Genomic DNA, 14,626 nt, shown 5'->3' on the forward strand with positions numbered 1-14,626 from the left:
AAAATAATCCTGTAGGCTCAGGGTGCTTAAAAAGAAAGAAAGAAAGAAAGAAAACACCCAACAATACATCTTTATGAAATCTACCCCCCAGGGCTGACCCGAATTTTCAAAGTGATCCTTTAGTTTAGTCCCTGATTGAGTAATTGAGTAGTTAGACTTGGTCTCTACACTTAGACATACAGGTAGCCCTGTAGAAGATAGGCAGTTTTTGTTTTTTAATCAGCGAGGTAAGATGAGTTTTTAACCATATCTTTTTAAAAGAGATTTTCTCTTTACTTGTTGATTTTCATGGTCTTAGATTAGAAGGCTCCAACTAATTTTAGGAGTACTGTTTCTAAGAATCATACATAAAACCTGATGTTTCTTGTATAATCTGACATTGCTTCTGACAGTTTTACCCTTGGATGAGGTATATAATACATGTAATTAGTTGGTGAAATCTAATATATAAGTGCATTTATTATGCAAATGGGTAAGTTCACCCCCCCCCCCATGTGTCCTGTGGGTGACTGAAGCCCATTTTCTCACAAATGTCTATTCCTGGTTCTGTCTTCTTCACTTATATTGTGTATGCCTGATGTCCGGTACAAATCAAAGGTTCTGATGAAAAGTCCCTGCATTTTGTGAAGTGTTTGTTGTATAGCCCAAGTTTTAGTGACATAATTGATTACATCATCCAGATTATTTTGAAAAATAAGAATAGAATGTGGGGACTTGTTTAAAGAAGAGTATCATGAAGTATTTAATCGAGTACTTAATCAAGATGAGCATTTATGCTCTACATATAATTTTGTGTGTGAATGCATACTACCAACATAGACAGGGAATATTGTGGGTAACATCTTGTTTGCAGTGGAGAAGTTTTGAAAGATAATTATTCCAGAATAACCATTAATATTATAGCATTTTATTTGGGATATAGATTTTCATAATGGAGCACAGTTTTGACACTCTGCTGTCAAATATATCAGAACTGAAACTTTATGAAAATAACTCACAATCTCAAGCATTTTCTGAAAAATTTCAGCAAACTGAACATTCTTATTAAAAAAATTTGCTTTGGAAAAGTCACATACTTAAAACCCCAGTTGCAGTTATCATTTTACTTTAAGTTTGCTGGACTCCAGGCAAGTAAGTATTGCATTTAATAAGAATTTGGGTTTCTAAGGTAGATGTGATTTAGTTCCCAGAATTTATTGATTGATATGAGTGCCTTGAGATTTTGTATATGGTTTATTTGATTTGAGATGATTGCCTTGCAAATGATTCTTTTTTAAACTAAATGTATATATATATCACAATATGTATTCTAAAATCCCTAGCTATATCTGTCTAATATATATAATAAATAATATATTTATTATGGATAATATATATAAATATATAACAGAATCTATAATATATACTATACTATATATAAAATATATAACAACATCTATAATAATAAAAGCATAATATGCTAATTAGACTGGACAGCCGGATGACCTTCTGGACATCCTTCCGGACCTACCTTCCGGACGAAGCTAGGGCTGCAAGCGCCAAGGCAGCCACTGCAGCTGCAAGCCCCTTGTACAAATTTTGTGCATTAGGCCTCTAGTATAATAATAAGAATATATAACAGGGGAAACTCTTCAGGGACTTGATAATACACATGCACTGAGAACAGCAGGTCTAAAAGATCAGAAGCTAAAAATAGAGCTTGTCATTTCTTCAGCATTTTCATCAATATCAGTTAAAAATATTATGTTTTCCAATATGTTCTTGTTCTTGCACAAAGCTTGGACCAGGTAGCCCTGTGCCAACAATGCTAATCACATAGTTATTGAAATGGATTGAATTATCCCATCAGTGAATGATTGAATCAGGCCTTTCTTAACCTTCAGTAGAAGAATCCTTAGGTAAAATTTAGCTTGTCAATGTAGTTTTCTTCTTTTAACACTTCAAAAATGACCTTCAGGTCATTCCCTATTGGTCTGGGCTTAGAGAATAGACCTCAAAGACATGCAAACCTTAGAAACATTTTGATATTCCAATTTGTGAAATGATATCCTAATTAGTTGATTTGAAAGAGGTACCCATTAATGCTTGGAAAAATAATACCTATATTAAAATTTTAAGAAGTTTGAATGAGCATAGAAGGAGAAATTTAATGTTACATGGAAATACAGGGTCAAGAGAGGAGTTTTTGCCTGGAGGGTGTTAGGTAGGAAATTTGAAGTTGTGGGAAAATTGAGCGTGTTTGTAAGTGATAGAGCAGTGAGAGTAGAGATTGGAAGATTGAAGATAAGGGAGGGATAACAGAATTCGTATCTCAAATATTTATTTTGGTAATTTTGAATGTCCACAATTTCTTTGCTATTGTCCCATAAAGAGGTGGAGACTAATTATCTTCCTTTTTCCTAGGGACTGAACTTAGTGATTTACTTCTAAAGAATAGAATGTGGTAGAAGGGATGCTATGTAATTTACATGGTAAGGTTAGAAAACAAGAAATAGCTTTTTTCTGGCTCTCTCTTCTGACTTTAGCTATTGAAACCCATTACCATGCTCTGAGGGAGCCCATCCCACATGGAGAGGACACTTGTAGGTATTCCCACTGAGACTGAACTAACAGCCAGCATCAACTGCAAGACATCTGAATGTGTAAAACATCTCAAGTGTGTGAGATGACTCAGCCACCTCTTACTGAGTAGGAACCATCTAGTGAATGTTCAACCTCAGAATTATGAGTTGTTAATAATAATAAATAACTTGTTGTATTCCACTAAGATAGGAGAGGTTTATTGTGTAGCAATAGATAGCTAGAACATTTTTTGAGTACTCACTATGTACCTGGCACTCTATTAAAGACTGAGCATATAAAGATGTTCAATGTCAGATGTTTTCTCTGTCCTGAAAGAGGTTTAAATCTAATTAAAAAAATTAATTGCAGAATCCTATAATATATGTATAATTTCTACAGTAAACTTGCTCAGTGGATGAGAAAAACAAACACCTATAATATAGTCTCCAATCTCTACAATTCAAGCTTTGAGATATTTCTTACCGCATTCTACTGCTGAATCTGCTATATTTCAGCATATGTATGAAAATTAGAAATGAAATGAAGTAATTTTTAGATTTATTTTTGCTTTCATTTGCTAATATTTAGCAGAAATGTGTGTATATTTGCTACAAATGCCAGTTACTTAATGCATGTAGCAATTTTTTGGAAGCTATGACATGTATATATTTATGGTGATTTCTTTGTTGTTTACTTGAAATAGTAACATGTTTCCCAGAGTTTATGTTGGGTCTCTTGGTCTCTCAAAAAATAACATGTGAAATGCTTTTACTCTGAGCCTGAGATCACAGACTTGCAGAACTGATGGGATCTTGGTCAATTATAGTTTCAATTGACCAAGGAATTTTCTGTTTAAGGTCAGATGTGGCCCGAATTTGAACTGGATAATCCACGAAATAGGTACTTTTGCAACCACAGAACATGGAGAACATTCCAAATAATTTGCAGTGTGGGCAGCCCAACATGGTTTAGTATTTAGTTGGCTTGAGGCAGTGTGCCATGCTTGTAAAAAATGGTTTCTGAAGCTGACAGACAGCAAGCTGTTTCTGTCTTAGAGTTTGACACATAGGATAAAGTGCCGTTTAGTTTCTATGCCAGTAAGTATGGACAAGATTGGTAAAAGTAAATTTGTTTCCATTCTGTCTATATGACAGAAGATTCAGAAAACTCAAGCATGAAACTCTAGCTTAATATACTGGGAAAGGTCATTCATGTTAATTAAAAATATAGTCAAGAGTTGGAAAGTTGGATTTTATTATAGTTTTCAGGTCTTGGGCAAGAGTGTATGTATATTTACAGGAGGATAATCTAGTGCTCACCTATTGAAATGAATAATACACTGCTATTTTCAGTGTTTCCCAGGCCCAATTTAGATTAAAAAACATCCCCAGCCAGATACACTATCAATCACCTGGCATACATGTTAGTCAATTCTTAGATAATTTTCAGTTGAAACCATTATGTGTCATTATAGTCATAAGGTTTATATGCCTTTTGAGGTTTTGAGCAAAGCTGCTTAACTATTTTTCTCTCAATTGGCTTAGCCAAATTTATCTCTATCACTAGAACATTTGAAAAATACTGTAGGCAATTTTTCTTAATGTGAACACTTATAAGGATTTGCCTTGGGGAGGTGTTACAAAAAAAGAATTGATTCTTTATTCTAGCTGTTATCTTCTGAAGGGAGGTGCTGTCACCTCTTCCTATTTTTTTTTTTAAACAACAAAAATAAATGTATGGGTAATAGAGAAAGAACATTTATAGGCATTTAAAAGATGCTTGATGTTTGGGTCTGAATAAGGGTTTCAACTGGAAGTTATGTAGGATTCAGTTAACATCTATGCCAGGTGTTGGGATAGTATATGGTTGAGGGTGTCTGCTGCAGGTTTTTGTTTGTTTGTTTTTTAATCTAAGTTACTCCTGGAAGGATGTAGATTCAAAGGGAGTTGATGTGGAAAGGGGCAGTTCCAGGCATAGCATCCATTGCCTTCCAGAGGGGAAAATGCTTACCTAATAAAATTACTTCTAATAAAATTTATTCTTTTAATCATTTTAGCTTACTTTTTCCCATTTCCTCCAGTCTGTTTTCCTGCTCTATTTTGATTAACTTTTCCCAGTCTGTGATGCCTTTTAAAGTTTCTCATTATCCGGCACTAGCCGAAAGTCTGTTCTTTAATTTTTTTCAGCTCATTCCCACCTTTTTCTTCTTTAAACATTCTCTCTTCTCTTGAATTTTCGAGTTCTTTAAGATATTATGAGTTTTGGATTTGTTTCCCTTATTTTCCATGATAGGCTTTGGGTAAATTTGCTTCTATTTAAAGGTATAATGATGTTGGGAACTTGTCATTTTTGTATCCATATTTCATGTATAATTGCTATTTGTAAGGTTTCAAATCTTTATTATTTTGCTATATTAAATATTTGTTCTTATCATGGAAGTAACACATGTTTAGTATAGAAAATTTAGACAAGCAAAAAAAAAAAACCAAAACAAAAACAACAAAGAGGAACAAAAGGAGAATTATACCCAGAGGTAATTATTGTTAACATTTTGGTGTATATTTTTTAGATACATATAGAGAAATCCTATTTAATAAAAGGGTAATTGCAAATTAACCATCACTCTGTCACAAAGATGGCGGCGCCCATAGCCACAAGATAGCGGTGCCCAGTCCTCTCAGCCCTGCCGGAGTCCCCCAGTGGGGGGGATGGGGTGGCGGTGGCGGTGGCCACTGAGAGCGGGCAGCATGAGCGGCCTGGCGGAATGCTTGTTTTGTCGCCGTGGTGAAAAGGCTGGGGTGGGGGGCGGGGTGTGTGCTATGCCCAACCGCAGATGGGCTTCTGGGCCACGGAGAGCCTTTGGGCAGCTACTGGTGCATGGATTCGTGCGCAGGGCTACTAGTACTATAATATTTTAATTTCTAAAAATGACATTGTATTATATCTATTTCTAATTTTCATAAAAAGATGAATCACATTTCTTATAAAAATTTTAATATAACATATTTACCTTTAACTATATAACAAAATGATCTTCTGTAACATTTTGAATACTGAATGGTATTTTATGGATGTATCATAATTTATTGGGAATATGCCAACATAACATCAGACAGATTTTCCTTTTTTCCCCTCTCCTCTATAACGGTAAGTATCTTACAGTTCAGTTTTTATACACATCTATGGTTATTCCCTTTGAATAAAGCCCTAGAAGTAGAATTTTTGAGTAGTGATAAAAGGCACTGATGTTTTGTATTGACTTCAGGGCAGTTCATTATGCTTAATACAAAACCTACACACTTGCCCTAGCTCAGTGGTTCTCAACCTTCTGGCCCTTTAAATACAGTTCCTCATGTTGTGACCCAACGATAAAATTATTTTCGTTGCTACTTCATAACTGTAATGTTGCTACTGTTATGAATCGTAATGTAAATATCTGATATGCAGGATGGTCTTAGGCGACCCCTGTGAAAGGGTTGTTCGACCGCCAAAGGGATCGCGACCCACAGGTTGAGAACCGCTGTCCTAGCTGGTTTAACTCAGTGGTAGAGCCTCAGCCTGCAGTCTGAAGGGTCCCGGGTTCTATTCCAGTCAGGGGCACATTTCTATATCTCTCTCCCTTCCTCTCTGAATTCAATAAAAATACATATTTTTTTAAAAACCTACACACTTAATCAGTAGTCTTCTTTAATTACCTTCTGTAGTTGGTGGGTCAGTATAATATGAAAGATTTGAGTTAGATAGGATTTGAACCCAGACATGACTGACTAGGGCAGTGATGGTGAACCTATGACACGTGTGTCAGAGGTGACACGCGAACTCATTTTTTTGGTTGATTTTTCTTTGTTAAATGGCATTTAAATATATAAAATAAATATCAAAAATATAAGTCTTTGTTTTACTATGGTTGCAAATATCAAAAAATTTCTGTATGTGACACAGCACCAGAGTTAAGTTAGGGTTTTTCAAAATACTGACACGCCGAGCTCAAAAGGTTCGCCATCACTGGACTAGGGCTTCATCCAACTGAAGTACCCTAAATATTGACAAAGACTCAGCTGTAAGGTTCTGCCTCAGCACCTGTTCATTCATGCCCAGTCATAGCTGTAAATCTACTTCCACCTAAACAGGTACAGCAGGTGATAGTAAGCCCTGAGGATGTTCTCCCCTTTTCACTTTCAGTCTCCTTACTATGCTGCATCTGACCTCCTGCCCACATGTGCTGACACTGATGCATACACAATTGCTGTATGGTTGAATGAATAAACATTGTTTCCTGTATAGTCATAGCTAAGATTTAAAAATATTCTGTTTCTGCCCTTTGCTGCCAACTCCTGAACTCTTAACATTTAGAAAAAATATTGCTTAAATATTTTGAGGTTTTGTGATTTTTTTTATTATTATTATAAGCTGGTCACTTCCCTCAGAACTTCATGGTAATTTTTTCAGGTCTGGATGAAGGCAAATTTCTTCAGAGGGGGAAAATATTTTTGTTTCTGCTACTAGTTTGGGTGCTCTACTGACCTGGACACATTTTAAATCAAATTTGTGTTTGACATTTTTTTTTTTTGGCTTGTTTTCTTAATCTCAGAGCTACTTTATTATTATACATTTTGGGAGGGAAATTCTTTTTCTTTTTGGCACAGAGGAATTTATTTCTTGTTCACCTTTAATAGCAAATGTGGCCCTTTAATGTCCTGGTTGCTGTTGGGTTCTTCTGGCAAATATTATAATTCTGTAATCCTAACTCAAATGATTTACATTTAACTATACTAAAGAAACTACTTTGTTTCTGAGATTACAAAAATAAGATACTTTTGTTATTCAGGTTAATGTGCATACCTTAGCTAACCACTCTAGGGTGTTTGAAGAGAAAAAGCAGACATGTATGTGTCAAGATACGATGGCAAATGCTTACTTTTCTTTTCCCCCTTTTAATTCTAATTTTATAATTTACCAGTTTCCTCTGTTTGGGTTGAAATCTCTGTTTGGGTATTGGTATTAGCACTTTCTCCTCCTAAGCCCTAAGCATCATCTTGTTTACACTCATTTAGTATTTGGCTTATATTTTGCTCTTTAGGGAGTTAGTGCAGGCATCTTATTTTAAAGCATTCAGTTACATATGTTTTTCTTTCTTCAGATTTCTGTGCTTTGCCTTTAAAATGGTAGTAGGGAAAGTAAAAACCACCCATGAGCTTCATTACCCTGATTTATACTCTCAAAAGTAAGTTAAAAGATGGCAGACTGCAGGGCTCTTCTGGGTAGGTTCATTTTTGAGAAGGAGGAATTCTGTGCTTTTTTTTCAAATGGTTACATATTGATGAACATCTTAAACTTTTAGTTTTTTCCTTTTATCATTGTAACATATTCAACTTCTTTCCTTTAACCCTACATGATTTTGATATATGGGTTAAGCTGAGTTGTGATGATCAGTTAAAGTAGAAAGAGTTTAAGAACTTCAGCATTTACAGCTCTCAGTACTTAGTTACTGTAGATTAGCTATAAAAACTTAGGTACAGTGGGAAAATGAATCCAAATTAAAAAAAAACTAACTTGATTACTTCTGGATAATTATTTTATTTATCAGGTGATAATTATCCATGTTATAAAATTAAGCCTTTACTATTTTCTGTGCTCTTTTTAGGAAATAGTTTTTCTTTTGCATTCTGAGTTTTAAAGCCATTTTTCATCTTGATCTTTTCCCCATTTCTGAAGGTTCAAAGTTAATATTGCAGATTTTCTTTAAAAAATTTCTTTGCTAAAAAACAAACAAACAAAAAACACAGAAAACCACATTTCTTTGCTAAGGCATGATTTTTTGTGACTATTGGGAAGTGATCTATGTAGTACTTTGAATGGCAATTGTGTAACCCTTTTACTAGAATGAGTCTTCCCCATTGTTGGATGCCCTGCAAACTTGATTGAAAATTAAAATTTAGAAATAATACAAATGGAAATAAGGTTGGCTTTTAGGAGGCAATCATTTTTTTTGTATGAACTCTTCTCAATAACAAGATTTAGTAGAAACATTTTCTTGAATTTAAAATTATTTGTCAACAATTTCATTTTAGAAGATTTTCTTCAAGACCACATACATTTTGGAAAATTTTACTTATTTTTGCAGTGAAAGATTCCCGCTTCTTGTCATTATGAATTTATTTTACCTCTTACTCCCTATAATTTACTACTCCTACCTTTCCCCACAAAAAAAAACAAAGCAAAACACAACAAAAATACAAAATAAACTGTAACTTCACAACGAAAATATATTAGCTTTTAGCCTAGTACTTTAAGACTCATTTGAGTGGATAATGTACAGTCACCAAACATGGATTTAGAGAATATTGCGAGAAAATATGGACACATATATGTGAGGAATTATGTTTCCTTTGTTTTCTATTCTTGGAGCATCCTGAATTTTTCTTCACAGCACACACAACATGGTGTATACCAATGGTTATTTTATGTTCCTAGATATGTTTATGTATGTTTAGTATGAGTTGGGTTTTTTTAAAAATATATTTTATTGATTTTTTACAGAGAGGAAGGGAGAGGGACAGAGAGTTAGAAACATCGATGAGAAAGAAACATCGACCAGCTGCCTCCTGCACACTCCCTACTGGGATGTGCCCGCAACCAAGGTACATGCCCTTGACTGGAATCGAACCTGGGACCCTTGAGTCCGCTGGCTGACACTCTATCCAAACTGGTTAGGGCTGAGTTGGGGTTTTTCAGAGAAATAAAGCTGATAGGAGATATATATGAGTTTTTATAAGGAATTGGCTCACATGTTTATGGAGGCTGAAAAGTCCCATGACTTGCCGTCTGCAAGCTGGAGACCCAGGAAAGCCTAGGGTGTATTTCTGAGAACTAGAGGGCCGGTGGTGTAAATACAGGTCGAGGGTAGCTGGGTTTGTTCCAGCTCAAAGTGCGAATTCTCCTTTCCTCCATCTTTTTGTTTTATTCAGGCCTTCAACAGATTGGATGATGTCCATCCACATCGGAGGGGGCAGTCTGCTTTACTCGGTCTTCCAATTCAAATGCCAATCTCATCCAAAACACCCTCACAAGCACACTCAGAAATAATGTTTAATCCAAGTGCTCTGTATTCCAGTCACATCAACATGTGAAGTTAACCATCACAATGAGTATCTCCAGTAGAGTTGTGAGTTACATAAAATCAGGAGATATATCTGTTTTGTTCTTCATTGTATGCCTTGCTCAGTCAGAAGCTGGCTTAGAGCAGGTGCTTAATAACTATTAAGGGAAGGAAAGAAATACATAGAACTGAGTGTATAAGTCAAGTTTAAAAGTTTATGTCGAAGATTTAGATAATATCCATTGATAGTATGGTTGAAGACTGAGGATCACAGCGAAATATTCAAGTGCCATCCGTTGGCACATGATTACTGTTGACCTTTTCTCTGTCGTATCTGGTGGCCATTTTGAATCCTAAGAATAAAGTCTAATTCATAGGTTTTTGGACTCTTAAGTATTTTAAATATGACCTTTAAATTTTTCAGAGTCTTTCCAAGTTAACCAGAATTATCTTGACCATGGCAGTGAATCAAGGTCAAAACTGATTTGCCATTATTTCTGAGGATGAGTCAACGCTGCTCTTCAATCGTATTTTGAAATGCTATAGCAAGAGCAGAAAGATCTTTAACTCTTTGCTGCTTCTCTTACATTATTTTTTAGCTTTTCACTCATGAGAACATTTGGTACAGTAGTTCCTCCTTACCTGCAGGAGATATGTTCCAAGACGCCCAATGGACGCCTGAAACTACAGGTAGTTCTGAACCCTATATGTACTACGTTTTTTTCTAAACATTCGTAACTGATAAAGTTTAATAAGTTAGGCACAGTAAGATATTAACAACAATAACTAATAATAACAATGATAACAATATACTGTAAGAAAAGTTATATGAATTTCCAGGGCTGACCGGCAGACCCTGAACGACAGATGAATGATTACTCTGACACATTTCCGTGAAAGAGGCTAAGGGACTCCTTGGCTATCGCCACCAAGTAGCCCTGTTTGCCTGCCTCCTTTGGCTTTTATTGTAACAACAGCTTGAACTAAAATTAACTATTAGATACTATCAGCAGGGTAAGCATCCTTGAGAAAACACATGTGTCCTGTAAGCAAGGAAGTTTTGAAGTCTAAACATAAAGATTCTAGTAAAATACCCGGGGGATCGGACTTGTTTGGAAAAGTCAAGGTAGGGGCTGCCTCAGAGCCCCTCAGAGGCCCCTGACCTTTCGGAGAATCCTCCTTATAGACCTTCCAACCAAGTCCTGTGCTTCCCCACAATGAATGTGGCCTCCGCTCGCCCCTCTCAAAATACCTTACTGTACTAACTCACTTTTTCACTTGAAGGTAACACTTTATGGCTTCTCTTTGGCATTGCCAGCATCACTACTCTTGTGCTTTGTGGTCATTTTCAAGTAAAATAAGGGTTATTTGAACATGAACACTGAGAGACCACAACAAATGATTTGACAACTGAGATGGCTACTAAGTGACTAATAGGCAGGTAGCACATGCAGCGAGGATATGCTGGACAAAGGGATGATTCATGTCCTGGGAAGGATGGAGCAGGAGAGTGTGCGATTTCATCACATTACACGGAACAGTGTGCAATTTAAAATCACAGTGCGGAATCTTGAATTATTTATTTCTGGAATATTCCATTTAATGTTTTTAGGGGAAAATTGTGTATAACTGAAACTGTAGAAAGCAAAACTGTGGATAAGAAGGGACTACTGTAATTCCATATATCTCTTATGTTTATTGGAATTTGCTATGTAATGAGTTATATTTACATGTGACGGGGCCAAGGATTTTAGCATCTTTATTATTATTTACTTTTATTGATTTGAGAGAGAGAAGTGAGAGAGAGAGAAGCATCAATTTGTTGTTCCACTTATTTATGCATTCATTGGTTGCTTCTCGTGTGTGGGGTTGAACCTGGAACCTTGGCGTATCGGGACGACGCTCCAACCAGTGGAGCTACCCGGCTAGGGCTTAGCATCTTTAAAAAAAAATGTACATGGTTGACTATTGTATATCCAGGTTATTTGAGGTCTCTGGTAATCTCATTAAGGTCTTCCGATTTCACATTCTATGAAATTTCTATTATACCATACGAGAAGATGTGTCCTGTTAATGCCAGAGAGGTGAGGTAGTAAGGTTGTGGGGTAGGGAGTCTTACGCACTGTCTTTTGCTAAGAGATGATGCTTGAATCATCTCAGGCAGTGACATTGCCCAGATGTGTAGGAAGGAAGAGGACACCATGGTGTAAGCATATGTATCCCCCATTTGTTCTTAGTAGACAGATAGCATGTCATATGACTCCAACGACTAGCACTGCCTGGCCCATGTTGATATCCTGGCTATTTTTGTTGAATTAACTGGGCTGGAGCTCTCAGGGCAGTCGCAGTCAGGAACAAAAGGTGTTATTATGAAAAACAAGTAAGCTGCAGTACCATTGCACTGGAGACATAGGACTAAACTGGCATGGATGCAGCGGACTGTTTCTAGAAGGTCTAGGAGGGCATATGTAGACTTCCACCATGTTTGAATCACAGAAAGAATAAAGAAGCCACATCTCTTTTGTTCTGAAAATAGACAATTGAAAGTCACTTTTCTGAAATAAAGGGGGCAGAAGCTGGAGTGGACAAGATCAGAGGAAGAGAAACAAAGGTATGTCAAAATCACAGTGTGGAATCTTGAAGTGAGGAACAGGTTTAAATTCCACTTGGAGGAGGTATGGAAAACAGTCATGTGCAAGGGTGACAGGGTAGAATCCTCAGTGTCATGGAAGTGCTGGTGTGGTGGAGGACATGGTTTTCTTTTCTGGCTGCATAGAACTGCTGGCTCATGTTTACTGAGCATTGACGCTGAGTCAGGACTTTACATTCGCTGTCTCATTTAACCCTTACAACACCTTCATGAACTAAGGCACACTGTGAACACCTCCATTTTTCTGACGAGGAACTGACAGATTAAGTAACCTGCCCAATGACATACAGTTTGAAAATGGCAACCAGGTGCCCTGACCACTGCTAAGGTGGACACAGTGGGCATCTGGAGAAGAGCATGGAAGTGCTCAGTGGGAGTGTATTGTGGCCTGAGTTACTTTTAAAATATAGAGAGAGATAGAAACATCAATGATAGAATCATTGATCAGCTGCCTCCTGCATGCCCCCTACTGGGGATTGAACCCACAACCCGGGACATGTGCCCTTGACCGGAATCGAACTTGGGACCCTTCAGTCCACAGGCCAACGCTCTATCCACTGAGCAAACTGGCTAGGGTGCCCTGACTTTTTATTTCCTCCAAAGGACATGCCAAAATCATTTCTGGTAAGAGGCAATGGACAAAGAGAGTATCAGCATTTTTAGAAGCAATACCATTATGATGGTAAAAAAAAATCTTTAGATTTTATTAGATAAACTTTAAGGCCTTGCAAACTTTCATTGTGCTAACCTTATGACTATTAATAAAAAATTACATTTCTAATCCTCTTGGAAATAGGCATATGGGATCAGATGGGTTACGGAGTTGCTAAAGGGAAGAGGTTTAAAAAGTGGAGTGGCAAGCTGTGCTGTACCCAGAAATTTAGATGACTCTAAAGCTGTTTAAAAAATTTAAGAAAACCCTCTTGCTGAATAGCAAAAAAAAAAAAGTAGTTTTTTTCTTTTAAAAAAATTACATTGATTCTCAGGGGGTGTTTGTGGGAACCAGAAAGGTAATCTAGAGATTAATATGAAAAGATAGGAACTGTACTGTTATTTTTTAGATTAGTAGGTAAATAATTGGAGGAAATATAAGGTACTTTAAAAAATAGTGACTAGATAAATTAATTACCATATTGAAATTTTGTGCTTTTGGGGATATACTCTACTCATAAGTCTGTTATGCCCTTTGCCAATGAAGAGTACATTTCTTGCATAATAATAACTTGCCTAAAGGATAAGGTACATTTGAGTAAATCCTCCTGTTATCAGTTTCCAAATTTTTAAGTATTATATTATCTTCTTCCCATGGACAATAGGCATGATGAGATAGGTAGGAAAAATGCTTATTTTGTTTCCTTAACATCTTTTCTAAGGAGTAGAGGTTGTTTCTTTTAAATGAATATGTCTTATGATCATTGAAAAGAAACAATATGAAAATGTTGTTCAAGAAGAGTATTTTCTTGAATATACAAAAACTACTCAATTTATAATATTTGGAAAATACAGAAAAGAAAAAAATGTATCAATGATAATCCTACTGGTCAGAAACATCTTTTAATATTTTGATGTGTTTCCTTCCAATCCTTTTTAAAAATTTAAAAAACATAGCAAGAGCATACTGTATGCTCATACGGCTTTGTAGTCTGTTATCTTCACTGAACATGCTTGTGTAATGTTTTGTGTAATGATATTACTCTTCAGAAATAGCTCTAATGGCTACACAACATTCTATTATATAAGTCACATAATTAGTTCAATCTCCTTAATGTGAACCTTTAGGTTCCATATTTTTGCTTTCATGTACATGAACTTTTTAACAGCTTTATTGAGATAATAGTGCCCCGGTGCATGGATTTGTGCACATTGAAAGGAAACTAAGTTGAAGGTGGCCGGCTGGGCGGGACTAGGTGAGACAGGCCGGACATGCCCTGGAGCCAACCTTCTGTGGTCCCTCCCTGGCTGGCTGTACCTGGGGTGGCGCCGTGCTGAGAGGGCATCTGCGGAGTAAGCGGGGTCCCTCCGGCAGATGGGGTCTCTTGGCCTGGCCTGCAGGGATCTGGGCGAAACTGGCTCTCCGACATTCCTCAAGGGGTTCCAGATTGCGATAGGATGGTTCTCAGGTGATGCACCCCAGAATCGGCTCCCTCCTCTCTGGTTCCGGGGTGTGTCACCCAAGAACCACGGCTGCCAAGTCACTGTAGCTCGGCAGCTCCTGTGTTGAGCGTCTGCCTCCTGGTGGTCAGTGTGCATCATACCTACTGGACGGTTGGACGGTTGCTTAGTCTTTTATATATATAGACTAGAGGCCTGGTGCA

Source organism: Myotis brandtii, unplaced genomic scaffold (genome assembly GCF_000412655.1).
Source record: "Myotis brandtii unplaced genomic scaffold, ASM41265v1 scaffold343, whole genome shotgun sequence".
Lineage (NCBI taxonomy): Eukaryota > Metazoa > Chordata > Mammalia > Chiroptera > Vespertilionidae > Myotis > Myotis brandtii.